At 40.0% G+C, this 18,672-nt stretch overlaps 1 non-coding gene and 1 pseudogene across 1 annotated transcript; one reads left to right on the top strand and one right to left on the bottom strand.

The window, feature by feature from the left end:
• The first annotated feature begins 1,281 nt into the window (after positions 1 to 1,281).
• LOC120096455 (U6 spliceosomal RNA) lies at positions 1,282 to 1,387 on the top strand. The gene has a single exon (XR_005492861.1). It is a non-coding gene; the product is annotated as a U6 spliceosomal RNA (small nuclear RNA).
• Positions 1,388 to 10,937: 9,550 nt separating this feature from the next.
• On the bottom strand, positions 10,938 to 11,628 carry Rps3a-ps5 (ribosomal protein S3a, pseudogene 5; annotated as a pseudogene).
• Positions 11,629 to 18,672: the final 7,044 nt, after the last annotated feature.

The raw sequence follows: 18,672 nt of genomic DNA, 5'->3' as shown, positions 1-18,672 counted from the left end.
AAGGGAAATGCAAATCAAAACCACCCTGAGATTTCACCTCACACCAGTGTGAATGGCTAAGATCAAAGACTCAGGTGACAGCAGATGCTGGCGAGGATGTGGAGAAAGAGGAACACTCCTCCATTGTTGGTGGGATTGCAGACTGGTAAAACCATTCTGGAAATCAGTCTGGAGGTTCCTCAGAAAACTGGACATTGAACTTCCTGAGGATCCAGCTATACCTCTCTTGGGCATATACCCAAAAGATGCCTCAACATATAAAAGAGACACGTGCTCCACTATGTTCATCGCAGCCTTATTTATAATAGCCAGAAAATGGAAAGAACCCAGATGCCCTTCAACAGAGGAATGGATACAGGAAATGTGGTACATCTACACAATGGAATATTACTCAGCTATCAAAAACAACGAATTTATGAAATTCGTAGGCAAATGGTTGGAACTGGAAAATATCATCCTGAGTGAGCTAACCCAATCACAGAAAGACATACATGGTATGCATTCATTGATAAGTGGCTTTTAGCCCAAATGCTTGAATTACCCTAGATCCCTAGAACAAATGAAACTCAAGACAGATGATCAAAATGTGAATGCTTCACTCCTTCTTTAAATGAGGAAAAAGAATACCCTTGGCAGGGAAGGGAGAGGCAAAGATTAAAACAGAGACTGAAGGAACACCCATTCAGAGCCTGCCCCACATGTGGCCCATACATATACAGCCACCCAATTAGACAAGATGGATGAAGCAAAGAAGTGCAGACCGTCAGGAGCCGGATGTAGATCGCTCCTGAGAGACACAGACAGAATACAGCAAATACAGAGGCGAATGCCAGCAGCAAACCACTGAACTGAGAATAATTCCCCCGTTGAAGGAATCAGAGAAAGAACTGGAAGAGCTTGAAGGGGCTCGAGACCCCAAAAGTACAACAATGTCAAGCAACCAGAGCTTCCAGGGACTAAGCCACTACCTAAATACTATACATGGAATGACCCTGGACTCTGACCCCATAGGTAGCAATGAATATACTAGTAAGAGCACCAGTGGATGGGGAAGCCCTGGGTCCTGCTAACTCTGAACCCCCAGTGAACTAGACTATGGGGGGAGGGGGGTAATGTGGGGAGGGTTGGGAGGGGAACACCCATAAGGAAGGGGAGGGGGGAGGGGGATGTTTGCCCGGAAACCGGAAAAGGGAATAACACTTGAAATGTATATAAGAAATACTCAAGTTAATAAAAAAAAAAAAAAAAGAGCTTACAAATATCAACAAAAAAAAAAAAAGAGTGCTCGCTTCGGCAGCACATATACTAAAATTGGAATGATACACAGAAGATTAGCATGGCCCCTGGCAAGGATGACACGCAAATTCGTGAAGGGAAAAAAGAGTGACGGGTACCAGTGCTTTGAATATATTCACTGGTAGGCACTGTTTTAAATAGATATCTTTAAAAATTACCTGTAGAGATTCAATGCAATCCCCATCAAAATACCAATCCAATTCTTCAAAGAGTTAGACAGAACAATTTGCAAATTCATCTGGAATAACAAAAACCCCAGGATATCTAAAACTATCCTCAACAATAAAAGGACTTCAGGGGGAATAACTATCCCTGAACTCAAGCAGTATTACAGAGCAATAGTGATAAAAACTGCATGGTATTGGTACAGAGACAGACAGATAGACCAATGGAATAGAATTGAAGACCAAGAAATGAACCCACACACCTATGGTCACTTGATTTTTGACAAAGGAGCCAAAACCATCCTATGGAAAAAGGAAAACCTTTTTAGCAAATGGTGCTGGTTCAACTGGAGGGCAACATGTAGAAGAATGCAGATCGATCCATGCTTATCACCCTATACAAAGCTTAAGTCCAAGTGGATCAAGGACCTCCACATCAAACCAGAGACACTGAAACTAATAGAAGGAAAACTAGGGAAGCATCTGGAACAGATGGGCACTGGAAATCCTGAACAAAACACCAATGGCTTATGCTCTAAGATCAAGAATCGACAAATGGGATCTCATAAAACTGCAAAGCTTCTGTAAGTCAAAGGACACTGTGGTTAGGACAAAACGGCAACCAACAGATTGGGAAAAGATCTTTACCAATCCTACAACAGATAGAGGCCATATATCCAAAATATACAAAGAACACAAGAAGTTAGACCGCAGGGAAACAAATAACCCTATTAAAAAAACGGGGTTCAGAGCTAAACAAAGAATTCACAGCGGATGAATGCCGAATGGCTGAGAAACACCTAAATAAATGTTCAACATCTTTAGTCATAAGGGAAATGCAAATCAAAACAACCCTGAGATTTCACCTCACACCAGTGAGAATGGCTAAGATCAAAAACTCAGGTGACAGCAAATGCTGGCGAGGATGCGGAGAAAGAGGAAAACTCCTCCATTGTTGGTGGGGTTGCAGACTAGTACAACCATTCTGGAAATCAGTCTGCAGGTTCCTCAGAAAATTGGACATTGAACTTCCTGAGGATCCATCTATACCTCTCTTGGGCATATACCCAAAAGATGCCTCAACATATAAAAAAGACACGTGCTCCACTATGTTCATTGCAGCCTTATTTATAATAGCCAGAAGCTGGATAGAACCCAGATGCCCTTCAACAGAGGAATGGATACAGAAAATGTGGTACATCTACACAATGGAATATTACTCAGCTATCAAAATCAATGACTTTCTGAAATTCGTAGGCAAATGGTTGGAACTGGAAAATATCATTCTGAGTGAGCTAACCCAATCACAGAAAGACATACATGGTATGCAATCACTGATAAGTGGCTATTAGCCCAAATGCTTGAATTACCCTAGATGCCTAGAACAAATGAAACTCAAGACGGATGATCAAAATGTGAATGCTTCACTCCTTCTTTAAAAGGGGAACAAGAATACCCTTGGCAGGGAAGAGAGAGGCAAAGATTAAAACAGAGACTGAAGGAACACCCATTCAGAGCCTGCCCCACATGTGGCCCATACATATACAGCCACCCAATTAGACAAGATGGATGAAGCAAAGAAGTGCAGGCCGACAGGAGCCGGATGTAGATCGCTCCTGAGAGACACAGCCAGAATACAGCAAATACAGAGGCGAATGCCAGCAGCAAACCACTGAACTGAGAATAGGACCCCTGTTGAAGGAATCAAAGAAAGAACTGGAAGAGCTTGAAGGGGCTCGAGACCCCATATGTACAACAATGCCAAGCAACCAGAGCTTCCAGGGACTAAGCCACTACCTAAAGACTATACATGGAATGACCCTGGACTCTGACCTCATAGGTAGCAATGAATATCCTAGTAAGAGCACCAGTGGAAGGGGAAGCCCTGGGTCCTGCTAAGACTGAACCCCCAGTGAACTAGACTGTTGGGGGGAGGGCGGCAATGGGGGGAGGGTGGGGAGGGGAACACCCATAAGGAAGGGGAGGGGGAGGGGGATGTTTGCCCGGAAACCGGGAATAACACTCGGAATGTATATAAGAAATACTCAAGTTAATAAAAAAAAATTACCTGTAGAATCTGTTTATTAAACATTAGGTATACATAGTTTCTACTCTGCTTATGTGGTGTAATAATTTAGGAAAATAATGATACAGACAAGAAACATTTAGAAAGTGCATGTATTTTAATTTGGTATTAGTCTTACATTAAATTTGAACAATTAAAAACAGGAAACATCCACAGGCATTGCGGAATTTATTTTGGAAGCATGCGAAAAAGAAATACAGTGAAATATGTTAGTTTATTATTAAATGAAAAAAAGAAGCAGTTTAGAAAACTTCTTCATATAATTCTGTTGATGACTAAGTATTTTGTTACTTTTTTTTCAGATTTATTGAGGACCTATATTCTTTTTTGTCAAAAATAGTTTTGTTTTCTGACAAAAGAAAAGGAATGAAGGAAAGGAAGGAAGGAAGGAAAGAAGGAAGAAAAAAGATGAAAGAAATAAAGGAAGGAAGGGAAGAAGGTGAAAAGGAAGAACGAAAGGAGGGAAGTAACAGGGTGAGAGAATAATACAATGAAAAATGAGAAACATCCCTGTATAATTTTTGTGCTAAAATTTTTCCTTGATTTCTTTCCTTACAAAGGTTCCTTTAGTCGAAGGTTGACTCACTTTTCTTGCTGAGATTTATTAATTTTCTATGTTTCATGTAAGTGAATGTGAAAATGGAAATATTTCTTCACACAGACTGCAACAACTAACAGCTGACCCACTTTTCATTTTAACATTTGATTATGCACATAGCAGGAGAAAATCAATGTAATAGGTTAGCAATTTTGAAGCCCTGGTTAAATAGATATGGAAACCATCAACTAAAGGATCTATTAAAAATAGAATATTTCAGAAATCAACAAATTTCAAACATTTTTCCATAATATGTAATTAAATTTAAATTTTTTCAAATAGTTCATAAATGAAATTAGATTGAATAGGGAATGAAATTAATTTGCTGGTTATTATTTCCTTGAAGTATTTTCTTTATTTTTTCTCTTAAACTTTAACTTCAATTATTTTATTATTTATTTTACCAAATATGTTTATTTAATTTTCAAAGTTTTCCCTTTCCTGGTTTCCCAGATATAAGCCCCCTATCTAATCCCCCTCCCCTTCTTCTGTAAGGGTGTTCCTCTCCCCAACCAACAACCTTGCTGCTCCCCTGACATTCCTCTACACTGGGGGTCCATCCTTGGCAGGTCCAAGGGCTTCTCCTTCCATTGATGTCCAACAAGGCCATCCTCTGCTACATATGTAGTGGGTCAGTTCATGTATATTCTTTGAGTAGTAGTTTAGTCTCTGGGAGCTCTTGTTGGTTGGCATTGTTGTTCTTAAGGGGTTGTAAGACCCTTCAGCTCTTTCAACCGTTTCTCTAATTCCTCCAGTGGGGATCACCTTCTCAGTTCAATAGTTTGCTGCTAGCATTAACCTCTGTATTTGAAATACACTGACTGTGGCTCTCAGAGAGCTATATCAGGCTCCTGTCACAAGGCACTTCTTAGCTTCTTAGTTTCATCAATCTTATCTAGTAGTGGTGGATATATATATATCCATGTAGAGCAGGCTCTGAATGGCCATTCCTTTACTCTCTGCTCCAAACTTTCCTATTAATATTTTTGTTTCCTCATTTAAAAAGGAATAAAGCATCCACAATTTCTTCGACCTTCTTGAGCTTCAGGTGTTCTGTGGATTTTATCTTGGGTAATTTGGACTTTGGTAATATCCACTTATCAGTGAATGCACACCATGTGTACTTTTCTGTGATTGGGTAATCTCACTCAGGATGATGTTTTCTAGTTCAATCCATTTGCCTATGAATTTCATGAAGTCATTGTTTTTGATAACTGAGTAATATTTCATTATGTAGATGTACCACATTTTCTGTATCCATTCCTCTGTTGAAGGGCATCTGGATTCTTTCCAGTTTCTGGCTATGAACATAGTAAAGCATGTGTCCCTTTTGCATGTGGGGGCATCTTTTGAGTATATGCCCAGGAGAGGTATAGCTGGGTCCTCAGAAAGTGGAATACCCAATTTTCTGAGGATCCTCCAGACTGATTTCTAGAGTAGTTGTACCAGTTTGCAATTCCACCAACAATGGAGCAGTGTTCCTCTTTCTCCAAATCCTTGCCAGCATCTCTTCTTATCTGAGTTTTTGATCTTAGCCATACAGACTGGTGTGAGGTGGTATTCCAGGGTTGTTTTTATTTGCATTTCCCTGATGACTAAAGATGTTGAACATTACAGCCATTCAATATTCCTCAGCTGAAAATTCTTCTTTTAGCCCTGCACCCCATTTTTAATTGTTTTACTTGGCTCTCTGGAGTATAATTTCTTGAGTTCTTTGTATATATTGGATATTAGCCCTCTCTCTGATGTAGGATTGGTAAAGATCTTTTCCCAATATATTGGTTGCCCTTTTGTCCTAATGACAGTGTACTTTGCCTTTCAGAGGCTTTGTAGTTTCATGAGGTCCCATTTGTCTATTCTTGATCTTAGAGAATAAACCATAGGTCTTTAGCTCTGGAAATGTTCACCAGTTCCCATGTAATCAAGACTCTTCCCCACTTTTTATTCTATTAGTTTGAGTGTATCTAGTTTGATATGGATGTCCTAGATTCACTTTGACTTAAGCTTTGTACAGGGCAATAAGAATCAATTGATTTGCATTCTTCTACATGCTGACCTCCAGTTGAACCAGCACCATTTTTTGAAAATGCTAACTTTTTTCCATTGTATGGTTTTAGCTCCTTTGCCAAAGATCAAGTGACCACAGGTGTATGGGTTCATTTCTGAATCTTGAGTTCTAATATACTCAGCTACATGACTATCTCTGTACCAATACCATACACTTTTATCACTGTTGCTCTGTAATACTGGTTGTAGTCCAACATGGTTATTCCCCCAGAAGTACTTTTATTGTTGAGGATAGTTTTCACTATCCTGGGTTTTTTTGAAATTCCAAATGAATTTGCATATTGCTTTTTCTTACTCTGTGAAGAATAGATTTCAAATTTTGATGGGGATTTCATTGAATCTCTAGGTCGCTTTTGGCAAAATGACCATTTTTACTAACTTAGTAATGCCAATTCATGAGCATGGGATGTCCTGTAAAGATCAGGAATTCAAAGCCCATACATAAACATAGTAAAAGCAATATACAGCAAACCAGTAGCCAACATTAAACTAAATGGAGAAAAACTTAAAGTAATCCCTGGAAGTCCTAGCCAGAGCACACAGACAACAAAATTAGGTCAAACGGACAGAAATTGTAAAGGAAGAGGTCAAAATATAACTATTTTCAGATGATATTATACAAAAGTATCCCCAAAGTGCCCACCAGAAAACGACTAAGCTCTAGCAGACCACTTCAGCAAAATGGCTGGGTGTACAATTTACTCACACAAATCTGTAACATTCCTCTACTCAAAGGATAAACAGCCGGGAAAAAAATTAGGGAAATGACGCCCTTCACAATAGTCCCAAATAACATAAAGTGCCTCAGTGTTACTCTAACCAAGGAAGCAAAAGATCTGTATGACAAGAACTTCAGGTCTCTGAAGAAAGAAATTGAAGAAAATTTCAGAAGACAGAAAGGCAGAGACAGTCAGGTAGTTCAGTGTAATAGAACTATAGACCCAGAAATGAACCCATACACCTACTCTGTTGGTTGTGCTTTCATCTATGAATACTAATCTCTTTCCTAGGTTTTCTATCTCTAGGGTTTTCTCCCTTTGTGGTTTCTTTATTGTTTCTGTTTCCATTTTTAAATCCTGGATTTTTTTTTTCAATTCCTTCACCTGGTTGTTTTTGTTTTCCTGTAATTCTTTAAGGAATTTTTGTGTTTTCTCTTTTAGGGATTCTACTCATTTACCTGTGTTGTCTGTATTTCTTTAAGGGAGCTATTTATGTCCTTCTTAAAGTCCTCTATCATCCTCATAAGATGTGATTTTAAATCCAAATCTTGCTTTCCTTGTGTTTCGGATATCCATTTTTTTGTTTTGGTAGGGGAACTGGGCTCCGATGATGGCTCTTGGTTTCTGTTGCTTAGGTTTGTACCTTGCCTCTCTCCATTAGGTTGTCTCTGGTGTTAGGTTGTCTTGATGTCTCTGACAGTTGGTTGATCCTCCTGTAGGCCTGTTTGTCAGCACTCTTATAGACCTGTTTTCTTTCAGCTGGATCTGGGAACAGAGAGCTGCTCCTGGGTTTGTGTGACCTGAAGCTTCCATGCAGGTTACTTGTCATAGACGAGTTAGTCCTACCTCTCCTCTCAGGTGTGTAGGTGTTCCTGGTGACTGGCTTTCAGCCTTGGTTGAGGCAGAAACCGGAATGGTCCTGCCACTTACTGCTCCTAGGTCCTCGTGCCCAGACAACACAGATGGCACTAGGTGGTTTCCTCTGGGGTTAGGAATGTGGGCAGAAAATAGTTGTCTCCTCTAAGTTGTCAGGATTGTCCACACTTCTGAAGGTCCAACTCTCTCTCTATGGGATTTGGGTACAGGGAGCTGTGGAACTGGCTCAGTTCTGTCCTGGGCACAGGCAGAAACCAGCAAGTTCCTGCAGCTAACTCTTCTTATATTCCTGTATATAGAGGACAATATGCAGTTCCTCTTGGGCCAGGAATGTGATAAGAAGGAATGGTCTCCCCTGGGGTCTCATCATTGTCTGCAATTCTGGGAGCTCAACTCTTTACCCATGGGTTTTTGGTGCAGTTAGCTTTGGGACCAGTTCAGTTCCGTTCTGGGCACAGCCAAAAACCAGAAGTGTCCTGTCCCTGACAACTTTTGCCTGTGTGTGTCCTAAGGTCACCAGTCGGGTTGCTTTGAGCAGAAATGTTGGTCATATTTCTGCTCTCAGGTGTATAGGTGTTCCTGGTGACTGGCTCTCAGCTCTCTGTGCAGGCAGAAACATGAAGGTTCCTTTCCCTGACTGCTCCTAGGTCCCTGTGACCAGAGGGCACAGATGGCACTAGGCGATTTCCTCCTGGGTCAGGAATGTGGGCAGAAAGTAGTTGTCTCCTCTGAGCTCTCAGAATTGTCTGCACTTTGGAGCAGTCTTTTCTTGATGGGAGAGCTTATAGATATCAGGTCTACTTTGTGGATTCCTGCTGAAATTCATCTCACTTTTAGAGACAGATGAAAGTAAAAGTTCACTTCATATTTTATCACACAGGAGTCAAATTAAACAAACAGAAAACAACACAAATAATCACCAGAAAGAAGTATCACAAATAAATCAGACAAAATGACTATAGCAGCAGTAATCTGTTTTTATAATAATTTCTTCCAAAACAGTAAAAGGTAGGTGGCTAAAATGATTCAAAGGAAAAAATTATTTACTGCTAAGCATGATGATCTTAGTTCAGTTTTTGAAATCCATGTGCTGAAAGAAGAGTACCAGTGCCCATAAGTTGTCTGAGCCCCACACATGTGCAATAGAATACACTTACTAACATTCTATTTTTTTTTATTTATTTTTTTCTTATTTACTGTTATATGTAATTTTAGAAACCCACGCTACTTCTGGCTAGGTTCTGTGACTAGCAGTCACTCACCTGCTAGCTACTGCTTTTGCCACAATCACTGGGAGCACCTTCCTGTCTATTGCCCGAGAACAGTCACTTCCATGATGCCAGCTGGTGTTTTCTGGTGACCTCCACCCCATGCTTGATCCTTCTCAAGAGCTGTGCCGGAGCCCTTTCAACCACACATGGCTAGTTCCACCAAGCTGCCGTTGACCACCTGGTCTCACTGAACTATCACACTAGCTTTCTTGGTCTCAGCTCTTTGCTTTCCCAGTGTCACAATGGCTGTCTCACCTAGCTCCCTTTAGACCCATGGAAAGAAAACAATAGAGACCTTTATATTTTAAAACTGACCATATAACTCAAAGGCTGAGCGAAGGACATCCTGTCCAATTGTCGTTTGCCTCTGCACGGAGGTTACGAAGTATAGGTTCCCCGAGAGACATACATGTCTGTAGCTTCTTATTTGGTGCTCCCATCCTGGGCTACCAAACCTCTCTATTCTTCTCTTCCTGTCCTTTCCAGAAATCCCACTTTATCTTTTGTCCATCGACTGACTTCTGCAGTCTTTATTTAGCCAATCAACAACTATGGGAACTCCCCCTCCAATTCACTTTGCACCCTACTCAGTGCCCCACTCCCAATCACTTTCTGCCACCATCCTTCCCTATCCCCCTTCTCCTCTAGGCCAGTGGGGAACCTTTGTGTGTGCTTCTACTCTGCTACTTCAAGCTTCTGTGAAGACAGGCACTTCCATTCCCACTGACGCCAGACAAGTCAGCCCAGTTAGAGGAACATATCCCACATACAAACAACAGTTTTTGTTCAGGACCCACATAAAGACCAAACTGCACATCTGTATATGAGCAGGGAGGCCTAGGCCTAGGCCATACATGCCATTCGGTTATTGGTTCAGAGCAACTCAAGGGTCCAGGTTAGTTAACTTTGTTGGTCTTCCTGTGGAGTTCCTATCCTTTTCCAGATCCATTGTGCTTCTTATTCTTCCACAAGAACCTCCAAGCTCCATCTATTGTTTAGCTGTAAGTATATGTATCTTTCTGAGTCATATGCTGTGTGGAGACTTTCAGAGGACAATTTGCTTCTGTCTGCAAGCCTAAAAGAGTATCATTAATACTGTTAGTTGTTAGTGCTTGCCCATGGACGGGTTACAAGTAGGCCTGGTTATTGGTTGGCCATTTCGTCAATCTCTGCTCCCTGCCCCTGCCTTCATTAGTTGTAGACAGGATAAATTTTGGTTTAAAGTTTTGTGTGTGGGTTTATGTGTCTAACACTCCACTGGGCTTCTTGCCTGTTTACAAAAGGTGGCCTCTTCAAGTTCCATATCCCCAGTGCTGTGAGTCACAGCTAACTGCAGCCCCATTGATTCGTGGGTGCCTCTCTTATCCCAGATCTCTGTCTCATCCTAGAGTTACCACCCCCCCACACCTCTTCACCCCTGTCAGTTGCACATTTCAGTTCATTTTCAAGACTGTCTATGTCTTCTCTCCTTCCCCACACCAAATCCTGAATACCCCACTCTCCTCCCCATTCCTCACCTCCTCAGAGTTTCCTCCCTACACCTGCCACTTAGGATTCTTTAATTCCCCCTCCTAAGTGAAATTCATGCTTCCTTCCTGGTCTGTCACTTTTGTTCAGCTTCTTTGGGTCCATGGAGTGTAACATGTTACCTGTATTTAATGTCTAATATGCAACTATAAGTTAGTGCATGATATCCATGTCCTTTGGGACAGGTTTATCTCACTCAGGATCATATTCCCAAATTCTACCAATTTACTACCAAAATTCATAAGGTCTTGGTTTTTATTTTTACTAGTTATTTTATTTATATTTCTCATTATAAATAGAACGTTTTATTTGTTACTATTATAAATCTAGACTTTAAACTGAATCCTGGAGTGGAGAATCTCATCCATCAGCTCATTCAACTTTAGCACTTGTCTTGGCACTAGTTGTTTTGCCAAAACTACCACACTCACCATGTAGTGACAAGAGTTTTCTTAGCAGAAACTTGGGTTTCTTCAACATTTCTACTTTTCTAACAGACATCAGACATCATGAAGAGGATGGATAGACTGTCAAGCCTTTTCTATTTCTTTCCTAGGGCTGTCTGGAAACAGTTTGTTAACTACTTCATTCAAGTAATTTTTCTTTACTTCTCAGGTCATAATCTTCTTCCAGATCTGCTGGTCTTGTGCATAGGATGTCTTTCTTAACTGATTGTTTTCTTTTTTTCTTTTTTTTTTTTTTTTTGTCCGGGGTCAGATTCATGCCATGGAAGTTAGTCAGTTTTTGCCCTGAATGTCCTCAGTAATTAGCTTGACTTTTCTAAATGGAACTTAACCATTCTGTAGATTAGCAAGCCTCAATCCAAACACGTGACCCTTGAGGCCATCAGATGCAATTTTGGTTCCTTGAGGCCTTGTGACTAGTATTTTTCTGATATTCCTAATATTAAACATTATTGTAGCTTTCACATCATACCAGTGTTTCTTAGAAAATTGATCAACCATTTTGTTCTTAGCTTCTTCCTGTCACCTTTAATCAGGCATTTGTTCTTGCCAACTGCCATGGTGTCAACAGAGAGCCAAAAGGTTTATTTACACTTCAAATGTTGTCCCCCATACCCAGTCTCTCCTTGAAACACGCCCCCCCACCCAACCCAACCCCTTCCTCCTATTCCTCTAACAGAGTGCTACCAGACACCCGCACCCCACCCTCCCATTGATGCATCACTCCCCTACCAACCCCATACTGTGGGGCAACAAACCACCATCAGACCAAACACTTCCCCTCTCATTGGTGCCAGATAAGGCAATCCACTGATATTTACTCCCTGGGAGCTCTGAGTGGTTGAGTTGATATTGTTCTTCCAATGGGATAGCAATTCCCTTCAGCTCATTCAGTGATCTTCTATCTCTTCTATTGGCTCCAGTCGAATAGTTGGCTGTGAGTATCTGCATCTAACTTACTCAGATGCTAGTGGAGTCTCTTAGAGGACAGTCCTGCAAGTCTCTTTTCCAATTTCTCTTCTATTAGATTCAGTATCTGGATTTATGTGGAAATTCTTGATCCAATTGAACTTGAGCTTTGTAGAAGGAGATAAGAATAGATCAATTTGCATTCTTCTACCTGCAGACCAACACATGAGCCAGCACCATTTGTTGAAAATGGTGGCTTTTTTCTATTGGATGGTTTTGACATCTTTGTCGAAGGTCAGGTGACCAGAGGTGAGTGGGTTTAATTCTTGATCTCAGTTCTCTTCCATTGTTCTACCTGCCTGCCTTTGTACCAATACCATGCAGTTTTTATGACTATTGCTCTATAGTAGAACTTGAAATCAGGGATGGTGATTTGCTCAGAAGTTTTCTTACTGTTGAGAGTTCTTTCTCTTACTATCTATATTGGATAGATAGTATTGTCTAGTATCAGATATTAGTGGTATTGCTTCAAGTTTCTTTCAAGTTGTGTTGTATTTTGTCAAAGGATTTCTCATTATCTAATGTGATGATCATGGTTTCCCCCCCCCCCTTGGATTTTGTTTATATAGTGGATTTTGTTGATGGATTTACATATGTTTTTCCATCCCTGCATCCCTGGGATAAAAACTAGTTGATCATGGTGAATGATCATTTGGATTAAGTTCTTGGATTCGATTTGCAAGAACTTTATTGAGAATTTTTGAATCAATTGGAGGCCTCAGATCAGCTAGTATATGCTGCCTGGTTGGTGACCCAGTATCTGAGAGATCTCAGGTTTCCAGGTTAATTGAAACTGCTGTTCCTCCTACAGGGTTGCCCTTCTCCTCAGCTTCTTTCAGCTTTTTCCCAATTTAACTACAGGGGTCACCAGCTTTCCTCCATTGATTGGGTGTAAATATCTGCATCTGACTCATTCAGCTGTATGTTGTGTGTTTCAGAGGGCAGTCATGATAGGCGTCTCTTTGTGAGCACACCATAGGTTCAGTAATAATGTCAGGCCTCAGGGCCTCTACTTGAGCCAGATGCCAATTTGGCCCTGTAGTTAGACCTCCATTTCCTCAGGCTCTTCTTCATTTGTGTCTCTGAAGTGCTTTCAGACAGGAACAATTATAGCACAAAGTTTTTGACTGTGGGTGGCAAATGATCTCTCTATCTGCTGGAAATGGGCTCTAGAAGTTCCCTTTTCCAACTGTAGGACATTTTACCTAAGGTCCCCTCCCTTTGAGTCCTGACAGTCTCCCAAATCCTAAGTCTCTGGTACATTCTGGAGACTCCCACCCCTCATATCTCCTAAGGTTTCCATTCGTTCTACTAGTCCTCAGAGCTTCAGTCCTCCCCCACGCCCCCAACCCACAACCAATACTTGATTATGTTCTTCTGTGAATGCACAGAACAAATGTCACTGTGACATGGTGAAGCATCTTTTGGGTATATTCCCAAGAGTGGTAAGCTGGAAATTCAGGTAGTTCTAATTTTCTGAGAAATCTTCAGATTGATTTCCAGAGTGGTTGTACCAGTTTGCAATTCTACCAGCAATGGAAGAGTGTTCCTCTTTCTCCAAATCCTTGAGAACATGTCTGTCACCTGAGGTTTTGATCTTAGCCATTCTGATAGATGTTGAGTGGAATCTCAGGATTATTTGCTCTGCATTTCCCAGATCAGATCACCCAGGTGTTTGAACATTTCTTTAGTTTCTCATCAGCCGGCCCGGATTCTTCCATTGTGAATTCTCTGTAAAGGTCTATACTCTACTTTTGTGATTGGGTTGTTTGGAATTTTGGTGGTTAAGTTCTTTAGTTCTTTATATATTTTGGATATTAGCTCTCTATTGGAGGTGGGATTAGTGAAGACTTTTTTTTCCCCAATCTGTAGGTTTTTGATTGGTCCTATTGACTATGTCCTTTGTCTTTCAGAAGGTTTCTAGTTTCATGAGGTCCCATTTATCAATTCTTGATTTTAGAGGATGAACCACTGGAGTTCTATTAAGAAATTTTCCCCTATGCTATTGAGTTCAAGACTCTTTCACACTTTCTCTCCTATTAGACTCAGTGTATCTTGTTATATGTTGATATATTTATTCCACATGGACTTAAGCTTTGGGTAAGGTGACAAATATGGATCTATTAACATTTCTCTACATATAGATTGCCAGGTAGACTAGCACAACTTACTGAAGATGATTTCTTTTTTTCCATTGTATAAATTTGGCTATTTTGTCAAAGATCATGTGTTGGTAGGTATGTGATTTTATTTCTGGGTCTTCTAATCTATTCCATTGGTCAACCTGTCTGTCTCTGTACTATTATAATGCACTTTTATCACTACTGTTCCGGGGAAATCTGATTTCCCAAAAGTTCTTTTATTGTTAAGAAAGGTTTTCACTAGTCTGGGTTTTTTGTTTTTACAGATGAATTTGAGATTTGCTCTTTCCATATCTTTGAAGAATTGTGTTGATATTTTGAAATGTATAACAGCCAGACTGGCTATCTGGATTAATTGAGTGAGCTGTAGGGTGCATGAGATCAACACATAAGCATAAAAGAAAAAAATGAGAATAAAAAAAAGGAGTAAAAGAATCAGAGAGGACTGCAGTATTCTGAATCGAACAGCAGAGGGAGCCAAAAGTACAGAGGGCTCCGGATCAGGTAATATATTGATATAAAGAGAAATATATAGCTTTTTAATACTTAAAGATGAGAAACACAATAAATATCTTTTGGGCCTCATGGGATGATACTTTGAATGGTCTGACAGGAATGGATTTAAAGGAAATAGACAGTTCTCATTTACTGGTATTGCAATATTTATTCTCTTGATTCACTATGTCTTCTCAAAAGACAGGACCCTTGATAAAAATATCCCTTTCCTTAGAAACAAGATTACAAGTAATACGAGAACAGAATTTTCAGAAGTTAATAGAGGAGTCTGAGCAAAAGAGAGATAAGTTTAAGACTTGGTAACATAGCCTGGAGGAAAACACTAGAACTAAAGGTTCAGGATTTTATAGGTCAAAACAAGCAACAGAATGAGGAGAATGAAGACTGGAGACAAAAGCTGGAAGAGATGGTAAAACAGAAACTTCTGGAGTACATACAGGAGTCTGAGCAACAGAGAGATAAGCTTTAGACCTGGCAACATGTCCTAGAGTAAACATTAGAGATAAAATTTCAGTATTCCTAAGGTACAGGGAGAGGAGAATAAAGTTTAGAAGCAGGAGCTGGCGGAGACTCTATAAAAAAGAATTTGACAATTCACAGATCAGACTGAAGAGTAAGGAAATAGAGATAAAATTTGGAAGCCAAGTTTAGAGAATAATTTATTAAAGTAATAAATCAAAATAAGGCAGGTGCTGTAATATCAGAATTACAGCATAAAGAGAAGCTAAGATTATGGAAGCTGGGCTTAGAATAGAAGATAAAAGAAATTACAGAGCAGCATAAACAACAGAGAGAGAAATTTAAGACTTGCCAATGTGGCCTAGAGGAAACACTAGACTTAAAGATTCAGGAAATTATTGATCAGAATAAGAAACAGAAAGATTAAAATGAAGGTGGGAGACAGTAGCTGTAAAAGAGGTTACGAAAAAACATACAATAGCTCACAGATCAGGCTGAACAGCAAAGAGAAATTAATGAGCTTTGGAAAAAAATACTTGGTGAATAACTTTTTTAAAATTAATCAATCAAAAATAATGCACAGCAGACTATCAGAATTGCAATATATAGAAAAATTAAAAATTTGGAGGCAGAATCTTGAACAGGGAATAATGAGAACTCAAGGAACAGGAGGACTAACTAAAGGAGAGATATGAAGCCTTGACACAGACCTTAAAGAAGAAATTTAAAATTTCAATATAAAAAAATACTCAGGTAAAGACAGAAGATAATATTATAGAAAGCTAGCAAAAAGTTATTAGAAAACAAATTTTATTTTATCCAATTAGTGTTTAAGAAAGACACCCAGATGATGGTCATTAAAAGGGTTAGGAAGAATTTGAATGGCAACCCATAGATGTGTTAGAACTAAGGAAATTTAAGGAAAGTGTCATTAATTTTGGAAAGAATTCACCATTTGTAAAACAAATACCGATTTCTTGGGCTAGTTAAAATAGACTAATCCTCCAAAAACTAGAAAAATATGACAAGACTAATACTAGACTCTGCTGCAAATTTACAATGGAGCTCAGGATGGACAGAAAAGGTGAGGAAGATAGCAATGTGAAATAGTCAGGGGTAGAGAGATTTCCACTGATCAGCTGCTTGCTGAAGGTCCATTTTCTGAAGTAGAGGTGCAAGATGAAAACGATGAAGAATCACTGTTATTGTATAAATTGGCAGCCTTAAAGGCCTGGGACAAAGTCTCAGAATCAGGAAAAAGAAAAACAAAACAAAACAAAACAAAAACCAAAAACAAGAACAGCAACAACAAAACAAACAAAAAACCATGTATCATTCACTCAAGTCATACAAAATCCAAAAAAAAAAAAAAAAAAACTTCCCTAATTTTTACAAAGCATAATCTCAGCTGTTGAAAGGAGTGTATCAGACTAGCAGCAAAAAGCCAATAGTTGAATGTCTATCCTTTGAAAATGTGAATAATGGGAGAGAGAGCTCACTGCCCAGACAGGTGGGCACTCCTGAAACTGCAGAGCAAAAGAGACCACCAACACTGCCCACCCCTGCCCATATCCCTGACCAAAGAGGAAACTGTATACGACCTCTGGGGTCCTGGAGATAAGGGCACAGGAGCAGCAGATCCCCTGTGTCTGAGACACCGCTGGAACCTGAAGGGACCGACCAGATAAACAGTTCTCTGTACCCAAACTACGTGGGAGGGAGAACTAAACCTTCACAGAGGAAGACACGCCTGGGAAACCAGAAGAGACTGCACTCTGCCCACATTACTGATTCCAGAGGAAAACACCAAACGCCATCTGGAACCCTGATGCACAGAAGCTACTGGAAAGGGCAGCATAGGTCCTTCTGGTTGCTGTCCCCACGGAGATCTCATAAGCAACATCCCACGAGCAAACTTGAGCCTTGGGACCATAGGTAAGACCAACCTTTCTGCTCCAAGCGACCAGCCTGGTGAACTCAGGACACAGGCCCGCAGGAAAATTTGAAGACCTGTAGATAGGAAAAACTACACGCCAGAAAGCAGAACACTCTGTTCCCATGACTAGCTGAAAGAAAACAGGAAAACAGGTCTACAGCACTCCTGACTCACAGGCATATAGGATAATCAGTCTAGCCACTGTCAGAAATAACAGAACAAAGTAACACTAGAGATAATCTGATGCTGAGAGGCAAGCTCAGGAACCCAAGCAACAGAAACCAAGACTACATGGCATCATCAGAGCCCAATTCTCCCACCAAAGCAAACATGGAATATCCAAACATACCAGAAAAGCTAGATCTAGATTCAAAATCATATTTGAACATGATGCTGGAGGACTTCAAGAAAGACATGAAGAACTCCCTTAGAGAAACACAGGAAAACATAAATAAACAAGTAGAAGCCTACAGAGAGGAATCACAAAAATCCCTGAAAGAATTCCAGGAAAACACAATCAAACAGTTGAAGGTATTAAAAATGGAAATAGAAGCAGTCAAGAAAGAGCACATGGAAACAACCCTGGATATAGAAAACCAATGGAAGAGACAAGGAGACATAGATACAAGCATCACCAACAGAATACAAGAGACAGAAGAGAGAAACTCAGGAGCAGAAGATTCCATAGAAATCATCGACACAACTGTCAAAGATAATGTAAAGAGATACCCATAAGCATACAAGAGGCCTACATAACTCCAAATAGATTGGACCAGAAAAGAAACTCCTCCCGTCACATAATAGTCAAAACACCAAATGCACAATATAAAGAAAGAATATTAAAAGCAGTAAGGGAAAAAGGTCAAGTAACATATAAAGGTAGACCTATCAGAATCACACCAGAATTTTCGCAGGAGACTATGAAAGCCAGAAGATCCTGGACAGATGTCATACAGACCATAAGAGAACTCAAATGCCAGCCCAGGTTACTGTATCCTTCAAAACTCTCAATTAACATAGATGGAAAAACCAAGATATTCCATGACAAAACCAAATTTACACAATATCTTTCTACAAATCCAGTGCTAAAAAGGATAATAAATGGTAAAGCCCAACATAAGGAGGCAAGCTACACCCTAGAAAAAGCAAGAAACTAATCGTCTTGGCAACAAAACAAAGAGAAGAAAAGCACACAAACATAGCCTCACATACAAATAGGAATATAACAGGAAGCAATAATCACTATTCCTTAATATCTCTCAACATCAATGGTCTCAACTCTCCAATAAAAAGACGTAGATTAACAAACTGGATATGCAACGAGGACCCTGCATTCTGCTGCATACAGGAAACACACCTCAGAGACAAAGACAGCCACAACCTCAGAGTGAAAGGCTGGAAAACAACTTTCCAAGCAAATGGTTGGAAGAAGCAAGCTGGAGTAGCCATTCTAATATCAAATAATATCAATTTTCAACTAAAAGTCTTCAAAAAAGATAAGGAAGGACACTTCATATTCATCAAAGGACAAATCCACCAAGATGAACTCTGAATCCTAAATATCTATGCTGCAAATGCAAGGG

Source organism: Rattus norvegicus, chromosome 13 (genome assembly GCF_036323735.1).
Source record: "Rattus norvegicus strain BN/NHsdMcwi chromosome 13, GRCr8, whole genome shotgun sequence".
NCBI classification, from domain to species: Eukaryota; Metazoa; Chordata; class Mammalia; order Rodentia; family Muridae; genus Rattus; species Rattus norvegicus.
Note: the sequence above shows the minus strand (reverse complement) of the source record. Positions and strands in the feature narration are given on the sequence as shown.